General features: G+C 43.2%; 1 long non-coding RNA gene across 1 annotated transcript; it reads left to right on the top strand.

Moving 5' to 3' along the window:
* Positions 1-146: 146 nt before the first annotated feature.
* On the top strand, positions 147-21,879 carry LOC132207543 (uncharacterized). Its single transcript, XR_009443526.1, has 2 exons — positions 147-461; positions 21,586-21,879. It is a non-coding gene; the product is annotated as an uncharacterized LOC132207543 (long non-coding RNA).
* Positions 21,880-22,571: the final 692 nt, after the last annotated feature.

The following is a 22,571-nucleotide window of genomic DNA, read 5'->3' as shown; positions in this document are numbered from 1 at the left end:
TCACTCTCATTCACAGGGAGCTTTCGTTAGAGTGTGAGGCAAGGTTTAAGGAGATTTATTCCACATTTGCGTCCAAGTCAATCCTGTTTGATATGGACACTTGGGTTAAACTTAGAGAAATCGTTCTTTCACAGTCCTGACCATCTTCTCTCATCAGTGTCGACTTGATCAAAATTGAACATTTTAGTAAAAAGAGGATGTATCGTATGATCACACTGGAACACAATGTTCTTTCATACTTTGAGAAATGGGCCTCACATTCTTAAGCAACTCTCCAAATGACTTGCACTAACTGATTTGATTGTCAATAAACCAATTTGTTCTATTTGTCAATCAGCGATGCTATCACAGCATTGCAGGATGGGTCCTGGGAGTCTGTGTGTATACGAAGTAGGAGTACGAACTCAGAACTCAAACTGTGTGAGGGAGTGCTGCACATGGATGTTCAAGATCACTCCAAGGTGAGCTTACTGATGCAAGGGGTTATTTTCCTTTTGTGTTTCATTGTTCAGGTTGGTTTGATTGGATCTGGATGGATATTTCATTCTGAAGGAGTTTGGGTCTCAGGGTGTCTCTGGTGTGTTTCGGCGCAATGACATGACATGTTCTGGGAGACTGTGGTCATTTTGTTAGGAATTACAAGAGGAAGAGTGTCTGTTTAATCTCTGGTAACCCAACATTTTCAGATGCCGTGAATATCAGGTCTCAGTCCTGTTGATATTTCTTTATTATTCATTCCCATGGTTTGGCTTTCGCTAATTATGTTAATGTTTATTGCCCATACCTAGTTACACTTGAGGAGGTGGTGATGAGCTTGCAGTATATTTTCTGTAAATAAACCCACAATGCTGTTAGTTAGTGCAATTGGGGTTTGGAATCAATGACAATGAAGGAATCGTGATACACTTCCAAGTCAGAATGTTGGCTGGTTTGGAAGGGAACTTGAAGGTGGTGATCTTCCCATCTGCCTGCAGCCGTTGTCCTTCTAGTTAGAAGTGGTTTTGAGGTTGGAAAGTTTTGTATCAGGATCTTTGGAAAATTTCTGCAGTGTATCTTGTAGGCAGTACACACTGATGCTACTGAACATTGGTGGTGGAGGGTATGGGTATTTGTGGATGCGTTGGCCATCATGTAGGCTGCATTGTCCTGGATGGTATCAAATTTCTCACAAGGGTTCAGCAAAAGGGTCACCATTCCTGTGTTGATGCAAAAGCAAATGGAGCTACATTGTCTTGTTCTTTTGTTACACATTAGTTCATTAACGAGGATTCAAACTGCTGATACAGAATGTGACCAACACAGTGTGAGCTCTTGTGGCACATTGGAAGCATCCCTACCCTGAGCCAAGAAGCCCAGGTTCTAGTCCCAGCTGCTCAAAAAGACCAGTGCAATTATATTGCAGAACAGCTGACTAGCACTGTAACATTGCCACAATAACTTGAGCAGAACTGGAGGTAATGTTATCCTCACCGTTTCTTTAATTTTACCAGAGTTACTTTTTATTAACAAGCTGGAGTTTCATATTGAGCAGAGGAATTTCCAGGTAAGGAGTGGAGGGAGGAGGATCTGTCTATTTGTAACTGTTAATAAACAGAGCTAGTATCAGATTAACTCAGCCCCAGTCAGACTAGAGAGTCAAAATACCAATGTAGCCCTTACATGTTTCATTAAGAAACATGGGCAGAAAGAGAAATTGACACCAAGCAAGCAGGAGAAAAATGTGAGAAAAATATTATACAGGAAGATGATTTGCTCTGATGCTTGTATCTTTTCTTTGAATGATGTTGTTTCAGCTTGATGCCCACCACTGTAACACAAACACAATCACAACATAATTTTCAGGCTCAGTCCGAATTGCATTCTTCCTGCAATCTGCTGGTAATGATTTCGCCGCTCTGGGGAATCTTCCAAATTTAGGAATGATATTATTGATTCAGTTGAAACTATTTAACAGATGTAACTGAAGGATCTGATTAAAATCCTGAAGAGATCTCACTGCACCATGCCAACCATCCAAGGGATTTTGTCACAATTTGCAAAGGGAAAAATGTTCAACACTGGAGGCATCACTGGTGAACGAAGCTGCATGAAAGTAGCACTTTCTAACTATAGAGATAACAAAGTGTAGAGCTGGATGAACACAGCAGGCCAAGCAGCATTTTAGGAGCAGTTATCTCTCTACTTACTAACTACATTCTGAAAGATGTTTGGAACTTCAGTTGATTTGACATACCATTGGATATTTCCATTTCTCCAGTGGAATGTCAGCACAGACAACATGTGTTAGTGACCTTCGTGGAGTGAAGGTGATGATGGATTATCTGACAGGTTTTCAATGTGGAAATACAATGAAAGGAGTTTTGCTGACCATAATCAAATTCTCATACAGAGTTCGCCAGGTCAGCCTGAAACTGAAGAAGAAGAAATTGCATTCAAAGATCCCAGAAGTCAAATATATTTACACTGAGCACTGACAGCAAAATATCTTTGCCTGCATCCCAAAATTAGTAAGTTATTGTCGTAAAGCAGCAATCAAAAGATGTAAAAACAGTGCAAGCATTTGTTGGAATCACCAACTAAATTTCATCAGAGTGTGCAACCTGATGCCAATTCACGGCCAAGGATATACTGAGGCATTGGGACACACAACATGAAGCAGCACCCATTAAAATCAAGCTTCAGAAGATGCTAACATCAGTGTTGAAATCCTATGACAAATGACGAAGTTATCCTGCAGTGTAGCACCAGTGAAGCAGTCAGGAGTGTGATGGAATACTCCCCACTTGCCTGGATGGGTGCAGCTTCAACAACACTCAAAAAACTGGTACCATCCAGGACAAAGCAGCTCGCTTGATTGACATTACATCCACAAGCATCCATTCCCTTCACCATCAACACTCAGTGACAGCTGTGTGTACTATCGGCAAGATGCACTGCAGAAATTCACCAAAGATCCTGAGACAGCACCTTCTAAACCCACTTCCATTGAGAAGGACAAGAGCAGCAGACATATGGGAATGCCACCACCTCCACGTTCCCTCTCCAAGTCACTCACCATCCTGACTTGGAAATATATCACTGTTGCTTCAGTATTGCTGGGTCACAATCCTTGCATTCCCTCCTTCAGGGCAATGTGGGTCAACCCATAGAATATGGACAGCAGCAGTTCAAGAAGACAGCTCACCACCACCTCCTCAAGGCCATCTCGGGTCGGGCAATGAAATGCTGATCAGCCAGCGACACCTATATCCCATGAGTAAATTAAAAAAGGGACATCCATGCAAGGCACCAGGAATTGAATCCAGTCCGTGGAAGGGAAATGATATGCTCTAACCACGGCCATAATGAACAACAATGTTAAGGACCACATCTACTAGAACAGCATCTAATAATTACCAGGCTAAGCAAGCTAATGCGCTACCAATGACACAGAACAACCTCCAGACTGTGGGTGAAGCTGGGAGCAGATCACTTTACACTCGCAGGGACCTGATTATATTGATACAGTAAATGATGATTCTCACTGCTGGGAGATGATTTCAATAACTATCAGTGAGATTACTGAATGCCTGTTAACACACTTCAGCAGTTTTGACATTCCTGACATTGGCCTGAGCGACAACAGCCCTCATTTTGTGAGTGAAGGAATCAGTCACATCATAAAATCCAAACTAAAACTGGTAACTCCAGGAGTATATCTCCTCCATCTTATCCCCAGTTAAATGCCGAAGATGGCAATGGGTATCATGAAAGAAATCATGAAACAACTGTGCAATTTCCATCCAGCAGTGTATAAGGTAATCCTCAAATGGAGAAAGACACCGACTGATGACATGGAAAGGTGCCCTGCACACTGACTGATGTCATGCTGCACACAAGGTGCTTTTCCAATTGCAAACGTGTTACTGAACCCAGAAATAGTGACAGGTGTGAGGGACAAAATCAAGGTCAAGCAGCAGAGCCCAAATTTCATTTTGAAAAGAAACTATTCGACTACTGTCAGAGATGATCTTTGGAGAACCTTTCAATGCTTTCAACAAACATTTGCTCAGCCAAATGTCAAATTTGGACCTCCCTGAAGCAGTTTACCATTTGAAAAATAAACAATCCGTTTTACACCCAACTGGAGAAGCTGCTCCTCAACTACAAGTATCTGATCAGGGAGGGGTGAAGGCACCATCTGCCCTCATCACACATCATTCATCAGACCAGGAGTTACCAGCAACCCAATAACTCAACAGCATAACAGCAGGTAGCATGGTATCAACATATCACACAGACATGAAACTACAACAAAATGAACAGCTAGCAGAAATAAAACGCATACATTCCATGAAGAGATTAGCAAGATTTAAGGACGATTACTGGTGAAATTTATATGCATACACCGCCAAATACATATTCAATTCCACTAGTAACTTGAATTGTACAGAATAATGTATTCAAGTTTCTTTTAGAAAAGTGGACATTGGGACTGAAATGAAATCTTGACTCTATGTTCCTGGTGGACTGCCATAGTCACAAGCTTCCCACCATTAAGCATGCACACTTTAGTTCACCAGTTCAGTGGTGACCAACACTGCGTTGCAAACTCAGAATATTTGTAACTGCTGATGGTCTGGGATGTCAAATTAGCTATGATTGCCTCAGTTTAAAACCATATGCCTCAAGAGCTTTTGATTTTTGACACTAAAGTCTTTTCAGCTGTGTGTGTGTGTGTGTGTGTGTGTGTGTGTGTGTGTGTGTGTGTGTGTGTGTGTGTGTGTGTGTGTGTGTGTGTGTGTGTGTGTGTGTGAAATTGTGTGAAGACTATACACAGTTGTGCCGTTGTTATGTCTCGCAGAGTTAGCAAACCTCTTTCACCAAAACAAACCTCTTTTGTCCCTCTTCCAGTGACAGAAGAAATTGCAAATGCATTCTTAAAGGTGCAGTAAAACAAGACAGGAATGGTGCTTCCACAGCATCACCCAAACCGACAATCTCGTTCGCATAAAAGTACGAGGACAGTAGTCACATGGGAACTCCATTTCAGCCAAATCCCTTCCAAGGCACAAACCATCCTGACTCAGATCCACATCAACATTCCTTAACTGTTTCTGGCCTGGAATTCCGCTCCCACAACAGCGCCCATGGCCTGCTGAGGTTCAAGAAGGCAGCTCGTTGCAGCATTCTCCAGAGCCATGAGGGATGGGCAATAAATATTAGCCTGGTACAATTTTTAAAAATTAATTAGCAGCATCTTAATTGGAAATAACTTTAGCCTTCTGCTAAAAATAATGCAAGGATGCGATCACCCAATCAGGTAGATCTTAAAGAGAGGAGCCAATTAGTCAGAGCTAATATTTCAAGTTGGAACTGAAGAAGAGTTACAAGACTTGAAATGTTGACTCTGTTATTCCTCCACAGATGCTACCAGACCTGATGAGTTTGTCCAGCAGTTTCTGTGTTTATTTGTTTGTTTCAGATCTTCATCATCCGCAGTATTTTGTTTGATTATTATGATGTGTGCGCTCACGCTGTGTCGGTTTTGAGTCTGTCTGTGCCAGATAGTTTAGGGCTAGGTTGTATTTTCCTCCTCCACATCCTAAGAGCATTTTCTGATCACCTGCTCTGAGTGTTGGCCATGCTGTTGAGCCTGTAAGTGATGTTCTCTCGGGCTCTCGTGTACGGATTGCAGTTCCCCTTCATTCAACATGTTGAGGGGACCTTCCAAACTTGGGAAAGAACTATCTAAAGTCTTGTAACAGCATTTAAAGGATGGGTCACTTTATCCAGGTGAGCTTTGCGAAGCGGATGTAATGACCTACTTGCTCCCCACACACCTAGATCAGGGCATCAAGATGGCAGCTTCTGTGGGATTTCTGATTGTGAAATAGAACAACTTCTGCATGAAGTGGGGAAATGAAGTGTTACAATTCAGGCAACTTCCCGGTATTCTGAACATTTGTTATTTTGTTGTAATCTTCAACCACAATTTCCAAACATGCTCCATTTATATTGTCAGTTCTCTTTGTCTTAATCTTTCAATAGTTGTTACAAATTCTTTCAGTTCCCAGTTGGGGGTAGAATTCCTTGGTGTTTCTACTGGTGGAATTATCAATGTTGTGGCGTTGCAGTGGGAGATGGTCTGAGGAAATTAATCCGACAGGAGTACGGTGTGGGACCTGGGTTCTATGGCATGCTGTTCAAAGGGTTGGCTTAGACTTGAAGGGCCGCGCGGTCTCTTTCCACACTGTAGGGGTTCCATGATTCTATGACTTGTGTCCAAGTTTGAGGCATTTTCATTATGAGGAAAGACTTGGACCCTTCATTAGAACCAAGAAGGTTATGAGAATTGGAGACAGCCTGCTGGTCTGACTCAGTAATTGATGAGGGAATAGGAGGTGGGCTGAGGGAACAATAAATGTGCACTCCACTTGGCAGAAGGTATTGGTGCTTTCTGTCAGAGCCAGGTCCAAGCAGCTGCCTTTGGCTCATATCCCTTCGTAGCTTTGTTTAACAAAAACTTATCAAGATCAGATTTAAAATGAGCAACTTTTTGTTCACCGGGTGTGAGTGTTGCTGGCTGGGCCACTCGATGTTACTGGGTCATAATTCTGAACTCACTTCCTGACATCACAGTTGCCAACTTATACCCCAAGATCTTCAGTGCTGCCTCAAAGTGCCAGGGACCCGGTTCAATTCCACCCTCGAGTGACTGTCTGTGTAGAGTTTGCCACATTCTCCCCGTGTCTGCGTGGGTTTCCTCCAGGTGCTCTGGTTTACTCCCACAGTCCAAAGATGTGCAGGCTCGGTGGATTGTCTGTGTTAAATTGCCCATAGTGCTCGGGGATGTGTGGATTAGCTGGGTTATGAGGGAGGGGTCTGGGGGGATGCTCTGAGGGCCGGTGTGGACTTGTTGGGCCTGTTTCCATATCCTAGGGATTCTATGATTCTGTGATGAAGGCGGCTGAGAACCACCTGGGATGTGATATTCACAGCGACCCAGCCAGTGACATCTGAATCCTACAAATGAATAAAGAGATAATAATGCACCCAGAGTGTCTCTGCGCACCCCCAGGTGTTTGTTTAATGATTCTGGTGCACTCACCTCCTCTCTGACCAGGGGTTTATTCCATCTATCGCACATTCTTTGTGCAGCAACATTGGAATGAGATCTTGGCTGATCTCCTTTGTGCATTGAAAAATTTCCTGATCGCAATCGTGGAAAATCTATTTCCAAATTTCAGTCAGCCTTATCTAAAAATAAGGTGTCTGCCTGGTGAAGCTACAACATAGGACTACTTGTGTGGCAAAGAGGAAAAGCAGTGAGTGATAGACTGGGCTATGTGATTCCAACAGAGCTGATCGACATCCACTTCATGAATGTGGAGAACAATTAAATAACTAAGAAGAGGATGAGGCTCCACAACTATCCACATCGTCAATGATGGGGGAGCCTCACACGTCTGTGCCAATTACAAGACTGCAGCATTTGTATCTACCTTCACTCAGAAGCGTGAAGTGGATGATATACCTCAGCCTCTGACTGAGGACCCCAGCATCCCAGGGGATGGTCTTCAACTGATTCCATTGCCTCAAAGTGAAATCAAGAAACAGCTGATGGTACTGAGTGCAGCAAAGCCATTGGCCCTGATAACATTCCAACTATGTTACTGAAGACACGTGCTCCAGAACTGGCTGCAGCCTTTTGCTGAGCTATTCCAGTGAAGTGATAACACGAGCATCCATCCGGAAATGTGAGAAATTGCTAAAAGTTGTCCCGTCCACAAAAAAAGGACATTTCTGCATACCACCTCATTAATCTTCTCTTGATCAGGAGCAAAGTGAAGGAAAGGGTTATTGACAATGCTAACAAGTAGCACCTGCTCAGAAATAAACGATTCATTGATGCTCAGTTTGGTTCCACCAGAGACACTCAGTTCCTGAGCTCATTATAACCCTGATGCAAAATGCTGAACTCCCGAAGTGAAGAGATATTTTCAGATCTAGACATCAAGACAACACTTAACCAAGTGTGGCATGAAGGAAGCTTAGCACAACTGGAATCAACGGGAATCAGGGGGAAAACTCTTTTCTGGTTAGAGTCACATCTGGAACACAGGAAAATGGTTATGGTTGTTGGAGGTCAAACATCTCAAACCCAGGACATCTCTGCAGGAGTTCCTCAGGATAGTGTCCTCGGCCTGTCCAACTGCAACCGCTTCATCAATGACCTTCCCTCTACCATTATATTTGAAATGGAGAAGTTCACTCATAGTTCTGCTCAGCACCAGTTGCAATGCCCCAGGGCCGAAACAGTCCACCGCAACATGCCGCAGACCTGAACACACGCTGACTTTTGCTGAAAATTTGCAAGTAATGTTTGTGCCTGGCAATGACCATCTCCAAAATGAGAGAATTCAATCACTGTCCCTTGACATTCAATGGCATCACCATTTCCAAATCTTCCACTGTCACCATCCTGGGGTTACGTTTGAGCCAAAATGGACCTGGGCCTATCATATAAAGACTGTGGCCAAAGATCATACCAGGGTCTGTAATCAGATAGGGGCTGAATAACTCACCTGGTGACTCTCTTAAAAAACATCCACCATTAACAACGCATAAATCAGGAGTGTGTTGGAATACTTCCCAGTTGCTTGGATGAGTGCAGCATCATCGACACTCAAGAAGCTTGACACCATCCAGACAAAATAACCCTCTTGATTGGCACAAATATTCATAGTGTGGAGCTGGAGGAACACAGCAGGCCAGGATGCATCAGAGGAGCCTCCAGCTCCACACAGTGTTGTCTCCAACTGTAACGCCTGCAGTTCTTGCTATCTTTGAGTGAGTTATACACACAGACATACATACACACTCACATCCATAGACCGTGGCCAAATGCATACAGGCGCACACACACATAGGGGCAGCTTATCACAGTCAGACTGTGGTCTAAAGCCAATGCAGTCCTGGAGACCAAGCTGTCATTCAAAAGTGTGCCAGTGGGGTTTGTGTGGTGAGTGGGTAATTACTGCAAAATGTTGGTTGGGGGAGGGTAAACAATGTTGCTGGGAAAATCAGGTATTTATAAAGGTGGGGACAAGATCTGCAATAGACTTTCTCCAAGGGTATGGGCTGTGCAATACCAGACGGTGCAGTGTGCTATGGGAAGGAGCTGTTTGTGGCAGTGACCATGAAGGTGTAACACTGGGGTTCAGGGAACTGCCGATTGTTAGATGCAGTGATCGGAAAGTGAGAATGGCAGAACAATGGTCTGTCCATCTGCCTAACTGGAAAGAACAGAGAGGCCCGCTGGTCTTCAAAGGCAAAAATTTAATATTGAGTTCAATGCATTCAGATTATGAACCCAATCCCATTCCTTCCCTTGCTTTTAGTCTTACGTGTTGCATTCTCTGCCACCATGTCCTCTTCCCCCTCCCCTCACTCCGGTGGGACTATCTGCTCTTTCCTGTCTGCCAGTTAGACATGAAATTGTTCTGCCATTCTCGCATTTCGATCACTTAATCTGCACGCTCAGCAGCCTGTCTCCAACAGCACTCCACCCCCAACCTACTATTGCACAGATACTGCTCCCTCTGCACTTTGTGTCAGCTCTGATGAAGAGTTATCTGGATTTGAAACATTAGTTTGCTCTTTCTATCTGCTTGGATGCTGCCTGGCCCACTGTGGTCGCCAACATTTTTTGTTCTCAGTGCAGATCCCAGCATCTGCAGTAATTTTCAACAATGTTGTGTAATAATTTCATGTCACCTCCTCAATTTAGTTAGCAACAAAAGTTGAAAGGAGCAGGAATGGGCCATTCAGCCCCTCAAGCATTTTTCTACCCTCTATGTCAACACGGCTTTGTGAGGGCTAGGTCATGCCTTACAAACCTTATCGAGTTTTTTGAGGATGTGACTAGAAAGGTTGATGAGGGTCGAGCTGTGGATGTGGTGTATATGGACTTCAGTAAGGCATTTGATAAGGTTCCCCATGGTAGGCTCATTCAGAAGGTCAGGAGGAATGGGATACAGGGGAACTTAGCTGCTTGGATACAGAATTGGCTGGCCAACAGAAGACAGCGAGTGGTAGTAGAAGGAAAATATTCTGCCTGGAAGTCAGTGGTGAGTGGAGTTCCACAGGGCTCTGTCCTTGGGCCTCTACTGTTTGTAATTTTTATTAATGACTTGGACGAGGGAATTGAAGGATGGGTCAGCAAGTTTGCAGACGACACAAAGGTCGGAGGTGTCGTTGACAGTGTAGAGGGCTGTTGTAGGCTGCAGCGGGACATTGACAGGATGCAGAGATGGGCTGAGAGGTGGCAGATGGAGTTCAACCTGGATAAATGCGGGGTGATGCATTTTGGAAGGTCGAATTTGAAAGCTGAGTACAGGATTAAGGATAGGATTCTTGGCAGCGTGGAGGAACAGAGGGATCTTGGTGTGCAGATACATAGATCCCTTAAAATGGCCACCCAAGTGGACAGGGTTGTTAAGAAAGCATATGGTGTTTTGGCTTTCATTAACATGGGGATTGAGTTTAAGAGTCGTGAGATCTTGTTGCAGCTCTATAAAACTTTGGTTAGACCGCACTTGGAATACTGCGTCCAGTTCTGGGCGCCCTATTATAGGAAAGATGTGGATGCTTTGGAGAGGGTTCAGAGGAGGTTTGCCAGGATGCTGCCTGGACTGGAGGGCTTATCTTATGAAGAGAGGTTGACTGAGCTCGGTCTCTTTTCATTGGAGAAAAGGAGGAGGAGAGGGGACCTAATTGAGGTATACAAGATAATGAAAGGCATAGATAGAGTTGATAGCCAGAGACTATTTCCCAGGGCAGAAATGGCTAGTACGAGGGGTCATAGTTTTAAGCTGGTTGGTGGAAAGTATAGAGGGGATGTCAGAGGCAGGTTCTTTACGCAGAGAGTTGTGAGAGCATGGAATGCGTTGCCAGCAGCAGTTGTGGAAGCAAGGTCATTGGGGTCATTTAAGAGACTGCTGGACATGTATATGGTCACAGAAATTTGAGGGTGCATACATGAGGATCAATGGTCGGCACAACATTGTGGGCTGAAGGGCCTGTTCTGTGCTGTACTGTTCTATGTTCTATGTTCTATGTTCTATGAGGTCTGTGGCCAAGCCCAAGCACCTGCCTTTGGCTCATATTCCTTCATAGCTTTGTTTAACAAAAATTTATTGACTCAGATTTAAAATGAAGAACTTTTTGTTTGTGGGATGTGGGCATTGGTGGCTGGGCCAGCATTTAGTACCCATGAGAGAAGCAATCTGATAACACACTCCGCACTAGAGTTGGACCAAGCCAAATAACCAGTGTGGAAACACCTTTCAAGATCTGAAGTATTTTCTTATGTTAGCATCTGAGCTACATCCTACTTGTTTCCAATATTGATCTGGAGTAGTCTCCAAAAATGCAGTTTAGTGTCATATTCAGAAGTAAAATTAGAATCGCAGCATTAGTGCTCCAGTAGTGAAGCAAATGTTGGTTTTGTTTTATTTACTCACTGTTGGCGGCAAGGCAGGCTGTACTGAGCTCTTTGAGACCTCGAAAAACTCTGCTGGGAAATTATGAGGTCCGTGTGTACAAGGGTTAATCAAACATGGTTTAAGGGCATGCACCTAAAATGAGGTGTTGTTCAGGAATGTTATTTCTGTAGACAATTACACACTTCACAGTTCCCTGATGCTCTTCTTCATCTGCATCCAAGGGACTGGTTTTCTAAAATATTTGAATTGCAGTTGGAATTCTAAAAGGAGAAAAGTGATGGCCTCAGATGCCTGTTAAGGAAAGCCACTTCGCTCAAAATAAAAGTAAAAAATGAAATTTAAGTGAAAAGTAGAATCGGTATGCATATACAGGAACCTGAACAGGCTTATTAGAATAATTTGATATATAAACAAAAAAAATCCCTTTTTGGCATTTCAGTTGCATTTTGCAGAATGTTTAAACATGATCTTAAATCCAGTGACTAATTACTCCAAGCTTTCCCATACGTGTACAGACCAGTTTTAGGTTTATGTTGTTTGTTCTTCCAGCCACAAGCAGTTTATTCCTCTGTCCTGTTCCTTGTCTGGAATGCGGCATGGAACCATTGAAGCAGCAAAGGACCTAAATAAGCTATTGACTATAGCCCTTTGACAGGACTCTGGTGCTCTAATTACAGCCTATCCTAGTGCTGTGCTGATATCCCTTTGCTCCTGGCTGAATAAGGAATTCATGTTACCTTATTGATAAATAGTGGTATGCGTGGCCAAGTTAGAGGCAACAGGATACTGTGATTTGGCTGATAGAAACAACAGCACCAGGATGAGGTAGTGGCTGGTGAGAGAGTCAATCATATCCAAGAAATGGTGGGAATGAGTGCTCGAAACGGCACTGGAAAGTACGAGTTTGTTTTCCTGATGTTTGCTTACCAGGGTTCATCTTTGGGCATCTTCATGTTCAGTTTTTGTGGAACAAGGCAAAATCAGTTGCTTTCAGGTAAATTTCTCCTTCCTCAGTGAGGACAAATCTGCAGATGACTGAGGTGAGTCAAATACTATGAATGATAATTGAAAACTGCAATCTCCAGTGTGGAAGCAGCTATTCTCCTCTGGATGGATGCCTGAAAGATGAAGTAACATTGCTCAGATAGAAAGAATTCTGTATATTCCTACTTATAAGGCTGGTTAAGCCCATTTGTGACTCCCTTTAATATAAAAACAGATAGTATATGACATGCTGAGCCAGGAGAAAATTGGCACAGGATTTATAAGATGAGTGAGATGAATGCTTGACTTAAAGACAAGTATGATAGAAATGGGTTTGGATTCATGAGGCATCAAACACAACATTGGGGGAATGGTGAACTATACTATACCATCTTTAGCTGAACTGTGTTGCAGCAAGAAATCTTGAAACTATGGGCTTCAGGTATGTAATTCTTTAAAAATTGCATCCCAGGTTGACAAGCTGCTAAGAAGGCATCTAACATGCTTGCCTTCATCGCTCAGACCTTTAAGTGTCGGAGTTGTACGTCATGTTGAGGTTGTACAGGACATCGGCGAGGTTTCTTTTGGAATATTGTGTCCCGTTCTGGTTGCTCTGCTGTGGGAAGGAAATTATTAAATTGGAGAGGGTCAGAATAGATTTACCAGGATAATGCTGGGAAGGGAGGGTTTGAGACAGAGAAACAGGCTGAATAGGTGGGAGTTTTATTTACTGGAGCACAGGAGGTTAAGGGGTGACATTATAGGGGTTCATAAATCACGAGGGGAATAGATAAGGCAAGAAGGAAGGATCTTTTTCCGAGGATGGGGAGTTCAAAACTCAGAGGCTTATTTTTAAGGTAAGAGGGGAAAATTTTAAAAAGGACACGAGGGTCATCTTTTTTGTACAGAGGGTGTATTGTGTGTGGAATGAAGTGGCAGGGGACGCTGTGGGTGTGGGTAGAGGTATTACATTTAAAAGACATTTGGATAAGTACGTGAATAGAAAAGGTTTGAGGGAATAGGGACAAATGCAGGAAAGTGGGACTAGTTTAGTTTGGGTACATGGTTGGCATGGACTAGTTGGACTGAAGGGTCTATTTCCATGCTGTATGATTCTAAAAATCACCTACATCGCTGTAGCTCTAGAAACGCATATAGGCCAGACCAGGTAATGATGGCAGGTTTGCTCCGTAAAAGACTTTAGTGAAGCATATAAATATTTCCCCAACAATCGTTTCATGGTCAGACATAGACTCTGAATTCCGGATTATTATTGAATTCAATGAGTTTTGTCAAGCACGAGCTGTGTGTCATGAAACCAGGGTAGGAGAGTGGGCCAGAAGGGGCAGATGGAAATTAATGTGGGAAAGTGTGAGGTTTAAAGACTTTGGTATGAAGTCTCAAAATGTAGCCCAGTTAAGAAAAAGGGCTTTGGAAATCTGAAACACAAAGGATCTTAGGAGTCCTGGTTCAGAATTCTCTTAAGGTAAACATGCAGGTTGATTTGATAGTTAGAAAGACAAATGCAATGTTAGCATTTATTTTGAGAGGGCCACAATACAAGAGCAGGGATTCACTGCAGAGGCTGAATAAGGCACTTGTCTGACCACATTTGAAATATTGTGAATAGTTTTGGGTTCTGTATCGAAGGATGGATGTGCTGGCCTTGTAGGGGTCGAGAGGAAGTTCACAAGAATGGTCCCAGGAATGAAGGGCTTGTCATACAACAAGCAGTTGAGGACTTTGGGCCTGCACACAATGGAGTTGAGAAGGATGAGAGGGATCTCATTGAAACTTACAGAATACTGATAAGAGTGGATGTACAGCAAATATTTCAACTGATAGGAGAGACTAAGACACCAGGGCATAGCCTCAGGGTGAAGGGACAACCCTTTAGTACTGAGATAGGAGGAATTTCTTCAGGAAGAGGGTGGTGAACCTGTGGAACTCATTTCCGCAGAAGGTTGTGGAGATCAAGTCATTGAGTGTAGTTAAGACAAAGACGGGTATGTTTGTGATTATAAGGGGAACAAGGGTTAAGGGGAAAAGGCAGGAGGAAGGGTTGAGAAGCATACCAGTCATGACTGAATGGTGCAGCAGCCCTGACGGGCCAAATGGCCCAATTTTGTTCTCGTATATTATGGTCTCATGGTCTAAGGGCCAGGTGATAATGTGGCCAACCACAAGTGCCCACTTGCAGAAATAAATTAATCGATGATCCTACAGGGGGCCCTTTGGTAAGATGTAAACCTGACACTTATAGATTGGAGAAGTCATTGTGTCATTTCTAGCACTGGACCAAGGCCCTAGTATAGAACCCCAGGGTTGCTTACTTCCTCTGTATCCTCAATCCAGGCTGCCTTTGTCAAGTGTGGGGCATAGCTGAACTTTGATGATGAAGATTGATTAAGTTAGGACTTCTGCTTGACGGGAAGAAGACTGAGAGGACATGTGATAGAAGTTTTCAAAATCATGATCGGCCTGCATAGAGTAAAGATAGCAATGTAGAAAATAGGTGCAGGAGTAGGCCATTTGGCCCTTCACTATAATCGTGGCTGATCATGCAATCTCAGTATCCCATTCCCACCCTCTCCCCATCCTCCTTTATCCCGTTATCCACAAAGGCCACGTCCTGTTCCTGCTTGAATATATCGAATGAACTGGCTCCAATAGCTTTCTGTAGCAGAAAATTCCACAGGCTCACAACTCTCTGAATGAAGAAATTCTTCCTCATCTCAGTCCTGAAAGGATTACCCCTTTTACTCTTACACTGTGACCCCTTGTCCTGGACTTCCCCAACATTGGGAATAGTCTTTCCACATCAGTCCCATCAGGACTTTGTATGTTTCTTTGAGATCCCCCTCATTATCCTAAGTTCCAGCGAATGCAGGTCAAGTCAACCCAATCCTTGCTCATATGTCAGCCCTGCCATCCCAGGAATCAGTCTGGTGAACCTTCACCAGACTCCCCGTGTAGCAAGAATAACCTTCCTCAGGCTGGGAGACCAAAACTACACACAATACTCAAGGTGTGGCCTCACCAAGGCCTTGTATAACTGCAGCAAGACATCCCTACTCTGATACTCAAATCCTCTCACTATGAAGGCCAGCATGCCAATAACTTTCCTTACTGCCTGCCACATCTGTATGCCAACCTTCAGTAACTCTTCTGCCATGGCACCCAGGTCTTGTTGCACCTGCCCTTTTCCTAAACTGCTGCCATTCAGATAACTATCTTCCTTCCTGTTTTTGTGGTTGAAGTGGGTAACCTCACATTCAATCACATGATATTGCACTTGCCAAGTATTTGCTGACTCAGCCAGCTGCCCAAGTCACCCTGAAGCCTCTTAGCATCCTCTTCACAGCACACGCTGCCACCTTGCTTAGTGTTTTCTGCAAACTTGGAGATATCACCTTCATTTCCTTTGTCCAAATTGTTAATGTACATTGTGAACAGATGGGGTCCCAGCACTGAAACCTGTGGCACACCATCTGTCACTGCCTACCACTCTGAAAAGGACCCATTTACCCAAACTCCGTGCTTCCTGTCTCCCAACCAGTTCTTTACTCATGGCAATACATTGCCTCCAATACCATAAAAGCTGGCTAATTTTGCCGACTAATCTCTTGTGTGGAACCTTGTCAAAAGCCATTTGAATGTTCAGACACACAACATCTACTGATTCACCCTTGTCTACTCTACTGGTCACATCGTCAAAAAATTCTGGAAGATTTGACAAACGTGATTTCCTTTTAATGAATCCATACTGACTTGCACTGATCCTGTCACTGCTTTCCAAATGCTCAGTTATTCCATCCTTAATGATTGACTCCGGCATTTTCCCCACCACCAATGTCAGGCTAACTGATCTGTAATTCCCCATTTTCTCTCCTTTTTCAACGTGTGGGATTCCATTTGCTACCCTCTAGTCCATTGGAACTGTTCCAGAGTCTACAGAATGCTGGAAAATGATCACCATTACTTCTACTATTTCTCAGGCCACTTCCTGAAGTACTCTGGGATGCAAAGCATCAGACCTTAGGGATTTATTAGGTTTTAATCCCAAAAACTTTCCCAAATATCATTTTCTGTCAAATAAGGATTTCCTTCAGGCCCTCCTTCATGCTTGGCCCTCTGCCCACTGGCATTTCCTGAAGATTATTTGTGTCCTCCTTAGTAAAGACACATCCAAAGTATTGCTTAACTGGTCTGCCATTTCTTTGTTGTCCATTATGATTTCACCTGATTCAAACTGCAAGGGACCTACTTCTGTCTTCACATGTCTTTTTCTCTTCACATATCAGTAGAAGCTTTTGCAGCCAGTTTATTTCTGTTTTCCACCAGCTTACTTTCATCTTCTATTTTCCCTTTGCGAATTAAACCATTTGTCCGCCTGAGCTGAAGTTTAAATTTCTCCCAGTCCTCAGGTTTTCAGCGGTTTCTGTTGAACTTTTATGCCTTCTCTTTGGTTTTAGATAGAGAGAAACTATTCTCTCTCATGAAAGAGAAAGAGAATGAGAGGGTATAGATTTAAATTAATGTGGAAAAGAAATGAGAATGATGTGAGAAAAACTTATTTACCCAGTGAATATTGCGAGTCTGGAATGCATTGCCTGGAAATGTGAGCGAAGCAGGTTCAATTAAAGCATTCAAGAGAGGCATTGGATAAATATTTGGACAGAAATGGAGTGCAGGGATATGGAGAAGGGGCAGGAGGCTGGCACTAGAGAATAGAACTGATGCACATGTATTGGACTGTATGGCTTCCTTCTGCATGGTATCAATTCTGTGATTCTCTGATATGTATCTATGGTTGCTCGCATCAAGCATCCCCCAGCCTTTTAGGATTCTCAAGGCACCACCCCAATCCACTTGCAGGATGCTTTTAAGCTTAAAATCAGTGTTTTATGTTTCTCTGGTATTGAAATATTGCTGCATGGATACAGTACGTGCCAAGCTCACAGAATGGACCAGGCTGCATCTCAGGGCTGTTTGCTAACTCTCTTGGCAATCACTCACTGTGAGACTATCTGGATGATCACAGCATCCCTGCCATGCCACATTGCATTTTGTCACCTCAGCCAGAATTACATTGCTCTCAGAATTTCTGTCTTGCATTGCATTTCCGTGCAGACACAAAGCCTGGATGCTTGTGCAAGGAAGATCGCTCTCAGCGAATGCATAAAATGTCAGGCAGCCCATCACTGGTCTTGGCTCTTTCTGCCAAATTGTGTGTTGTCCACTCCTGGAGTGACAGAAAGGGAGGGATAGAGTGAGATGAAAGTGGGTGATACAGTAGCTAGTGCTGGTGCAGGTGGGGCAGAGTGCTGGGCAGAGCAGAGATGCCGTATAGTTTGCAGAATCAGGGCTTGGGTGGGTGAGGACAAGTGAGAGAAAATAAGAAATAGGAACAGGATTAGGCCATACTGCCCCTTGAGCCTACTCCACCGTTCAACTGGATCATGGCTGGCCTGACTTTCCTCACATCCAATTTCCGACATTTTCTCATAATTTTTGATTCTCCAACTGATCAAGAATCCATTTGTCTCAGCTCTAGATGCACAAACTCTGCCCTCACAGCTCTCTGTGGCAAGGAATTCAAAAAAGTCACAACCTTCTGAGAGAAGAAATTCCTCTGTATGATAGTCTTAAATTTGCACCACTACATTCTCAGACTATGCTCCCTGGCCCTAGACTGTTCCATGAGGGCAAACAGCCTCTCAAGATTTGCCCTGTCAAAGCACTTAAGAATCCTATATGATTCCTGGAGGTCACCTCTCACTCTTCTACATTCCAGTGAGTACAGTCCCAACCTGTTTAGTCATTACTCAAATGACAATCGCTCCATAACTGGGAGAATCCTAGTGAACTTTCTCTGAACTGCCTCCAGTGAAATGATATCTTTCCTTAAATAGGACCAAAATTGCTCACAGTACTGCTTGTGGTTTCAACAGGACCAAAGATCCTTGGAATTTGGAGAAGGACCAGAGGATTGGAAAACTCCCAATGTGTCACCCCTACTCAAAAGGGTAGAGGGGCAAAAAACAAGTAACTGTAGCCCTATTGTTGGAAAACTGTTGGAATCAGTTACGAAGGAAGTCGCCACAGAGCATTTGGAAAATCATCATCTGATGACGTAGAATCAGCAGGACTTCGTGAAAGGGAAATGGTGTCTCAGAAACTTAGAGTTCTTTGAGGAGGTCTCAATCAGAGTGGGTAGAGTGAAGCCAGTCAGTATGTTGCATTAGGATACCCAGAATGTGTTAGACAAAGTTGCTGTCTACAAAGTGATACACAATTTGCCTTCATCTGCCAGGCCTGGGCAAATGCACAAGCCATATCTGACAGCGCCAGACTGACAGCACTCAGCCGAATGCACCGCAGAATTTAAAGATCATGCCTGAGCGAGTGATGCAGATATCCTAGCTCTGGGAGGTCCTTCCTGGTGAGCAGTAGGATCAGGCAAAAGCATTGTCATAGGGTAAGGGGAGGTAATGAATTGCACTTGGGATGATTTGGTAAGAAATCTTACCAGGCCTCTCAGTGAGGTATCCTCTGTGAGACTCAACAAAATTGACACAGAGCCAAATTATGATAAGATTCAGCCACAGAATTGCCCATTATGTCTGCACTGGGTCCTGGCACGTTTTAACTTGGTGCCAATCAAATGCCTTTGCAGTGTAAACCTGCAGACACTTTGCAATGGCCTCTGATGTGCCTCCGTTGAATTTGTCTCCACCACACAGCATTACAAAGATATTAACAGGGATTGATTTGCTGTGATGTTGGTGTAACTTGATTGAAAGTGGACACATTGACTTAACACACTCTCAATTCCAACAATCTATTTATGCTTGGTGTAGAGCATCTAGACTTGAAACGTTAGCTTGCTCTCTCTCCATGGATGCTGCCTGACCTGCTGTGATCTCCAGAATGTTTTGTTTTCAGCACAGATTCCTGCATCTGCAGAAATTTGCTCTGATCTATTTGTGTTTGCCTCCAAGCTGCTGGCAAATATAGGGATAGTCCAAGTTTGGGGATAGCATTCCTGATGTTGTTAACAATATTTATCGGATTGGATCTATCTAATTAAAGGACAAGTCAATTTTTCCAGGTGAACATTGTGAGGATGATGTAAAGGCTTGTTTGGTCACTGCAGACTTAGCAGAGAGCTTCAGGATGGCAGTGTCTGTCGGATTTCTGATTTTGCAATAGAACTGCTGCTGCATGAAGTGGGGACATGAGGTGTTAAAATTCAGGCAACTTCCCAATATTCTAAATATTTGTTAACTTAGTTTCTAATTTCCGTTAAACCACAATTTCTAAACATCCTCCATTTCTTTTGTCATTTCTCTGGTTGCATTGTTTTGATCGAACTGTAACTGTTACAATTTCACACTTTATTTCAGTGAGTGGGGGAGAAACCCATTCGGGAATTTATTTATTCATTTATTAATCCCACTCGTGTTAAAGGGTGAGACACTTGAGTTCTGAGGAAAGACTTGGGTTCTTCGTTTGAACTAACAGCTGCTGTGGTGGGGATTTGAACACATGTCCTCAGTGGTTCAAAAAGGGCTCGAAAAACAACTCCTGAATAAATTGTGTTTTGCTTAACAGAGTAGTTTGAGCAAACAAATTGCATCTGGAACACCGCACTTACAATTACCTCTAAAATAAGAAATTTAGAATCTAGACTGTCTTCTGAATAGTTTAAGGGTGTTAGGTCTGATTCACAAGAGCTTTGTGATTTGAGGGGAAGTATGTCGCCATGATGGAGGGAAATCATGGCAGGTTCTTTTTTAACTGCTTCCCATTTGTAGAGTCTATTTTTCTCACTTTTTGCCTCAGTGCACTCTACGTCATTTCTCCTGATCTGGGAGATGACTGACTTCCAGACTGGGCCGCACATCGGTGAGCAGGATCACAGAAACGGGATGATTCCTACTCTATAACTTTGCCTGTAATTAGGATCTGACAGCACATGGATGGCCATGTTTCACATATTGAAGCTGACCTTGCCCCTCTGTCCCCCACTATCCATTTTTGATCTGAATACCAGGTGACCATTAAACTGTTTGGACAATTTGTAGATATATCCTCTGCCTTCTTCTGATGTTTGTCCAGTACTTGAACATCTCTCATTTCTGTGTTTGTATTCAAGATCTGTAGATCTGGACAGACATTTCATTCTAAGAGGTCCATTCCCAAGGTGGCTCAGCTGTGACATGTGGTGTTCCAGGGGACAGTGCTCATTCAGTGAGAACCTACACTCTGAACTCCTGTTCAACTCTGGAGCCCCCCTTTCTGCTGGATACTGTATCAGGTGTTGCTGCCGTTAAAAGGCACTGAGGCTTTGTTCTCGGAAATGTACCTGAGGGGATTATATGATTTAAATCAAGAAAATAGAATACTTACTCCATCAGCATGTTGTAGGATGTGAAAGGAAGAACGCCTTTGTAATGACTCTTGATAATGATGACTATTCTTCTTCTTATAAAATCCATTAGCATTAATAAACATTGTCCTAGTCGAGATAACAAAGTGTAGAGCTGAATGAACACAGCAGGCAAAGCAGCATCTTAGGAGCACAAAAGCACAGAATCTGATGAAGTGCCCAGGCCCGAAACATCAGCTTTTGTGCTCCTCAGGTGATGCTTGGCCTGCTGTGTTCATCCAGCCCCACACTTTGTTATCTCAGATTCTCCAGCATCTGCAGTTCCTGCTATCTCTGTCCTAGTTGAGTTGGTTGAGTCTGAAGCCATGGAGGAACCTAAAGTGAATCTATTGGTAGGTCTTATACATTGTCATCAATGAAACTTGACCTTTATTGAGGGACCCAAGACTGAACCTTTGCATAGAAATCCAATGAACTAAGGGCAGCCCCAAAAATATTCTTGGCTACCTTGTATTATGAGAAAAGTTAAGATGGCCTATCTGATTGTTCTTGAATACTTTTATTTATCTCTCAAGCAAGACTTAACAGACATGGCTAATACGTTATATCAATTGATATAACAGACATCAGATTCTGCTGTGGGGGTATGTGATCATCAGGACTCTTCCTTGCCTTTTTTATCTGAAACATTTTATGTTTTCTTCTACCTCACTTTAGTCTCCATCGGCGTGCCTGGCATTGGCGGTGGTGAAGGTGAATGGGGCCTAATGGTGAAGATGGTACCTGAGGATCGGCAGCTTCAATGTTGGTTGGGTCTGGCGAGGCAGCGGTGGCGGTGGTGGTTCTGAGCTGGGTCAGAACTCGTACACAGCTGGACTCCTCTTGAAGCTATCGCTTTTCGTTTTCTCTCTCTCAAACTATCAAAATGGTGCTGGATTATGGTGACAAATGAAAGATTTTCATGTGTATTTTACAATGAAATACAGTAATAATAAACCTTTCACTCATGAATTAATGGTTCTTTTACTCATTATCTTTTGGATACTCTATATTATCTGTTTGGGTAAAGAACAATAGTTTATTTTATATAAGGTGCGATTGTAAGCTACTTTTTCAGCTTAATGTCATTGAGGGCATACAAGCGACAGAGTGAGGTGGCTGGTAGATTTAGAGAAGTAATGACACAGCAGGATCAGGCCAGATAGGTAGATGGCTGTCACAAAAAGTAAGAAGGTAATTCAGAAGTCTCTCAACTTTTTTGAAGAGTGATTGTGTGTGGAATGAACTTCCAGAGGAAGTTGTGGATACGGCGACAATTACAATGTTTAGAAGTTTTTGAATAAGAAATACTTGGACAGATTTGGGCCATGTGCAGGCAGATGGGATTACTTTAATTTGGGATGATGGTCAGCATGGACTGATTGGACTGAAACATCTGTATTTGAGCTGTCTGACCCTACAATTCCAACCACATATCCAAAAATAATCTGATCCCATTTGCCAGCGTTTGTTCTATAGACCTCTAAAAGCTTCCTTTTCATGTAACCATCCAGATGTCTTTTAAATGTTGTAATTGTACCAGCCTCCACTTCTTCTGCTGCCAGTTCAATCCATCCACACACCATCGTCTGCATGAAAAAGTTATCCCTTAGATCCCTTTTAAATCTTTCCCCTCTCCTCTTTAACCCATGCCCTCTAGTTTT

This window comes from Stegostoma tigrinum, assembly GCF_030684315.1.
Source record: "Stegostoma tigrinum isolate sSteTig4 chromosome 30 unlocalized genomic scaffold, sSteTig4.hap1 SUPER_30_unloc_1, whole genome shotgun sequence".
NCBI classification, from domain to species: Eukaryota; Metazoa; Chordata; class Chondrichthyes; order Orectolobiformes; family Stegostomatidae; genus Stegostoma; species Stegostoma tigrinum.
Note: the sequence above shows the minus strand (reverse complement) of the source record. Positions and strands in the feature narration are given on the sequence as shown.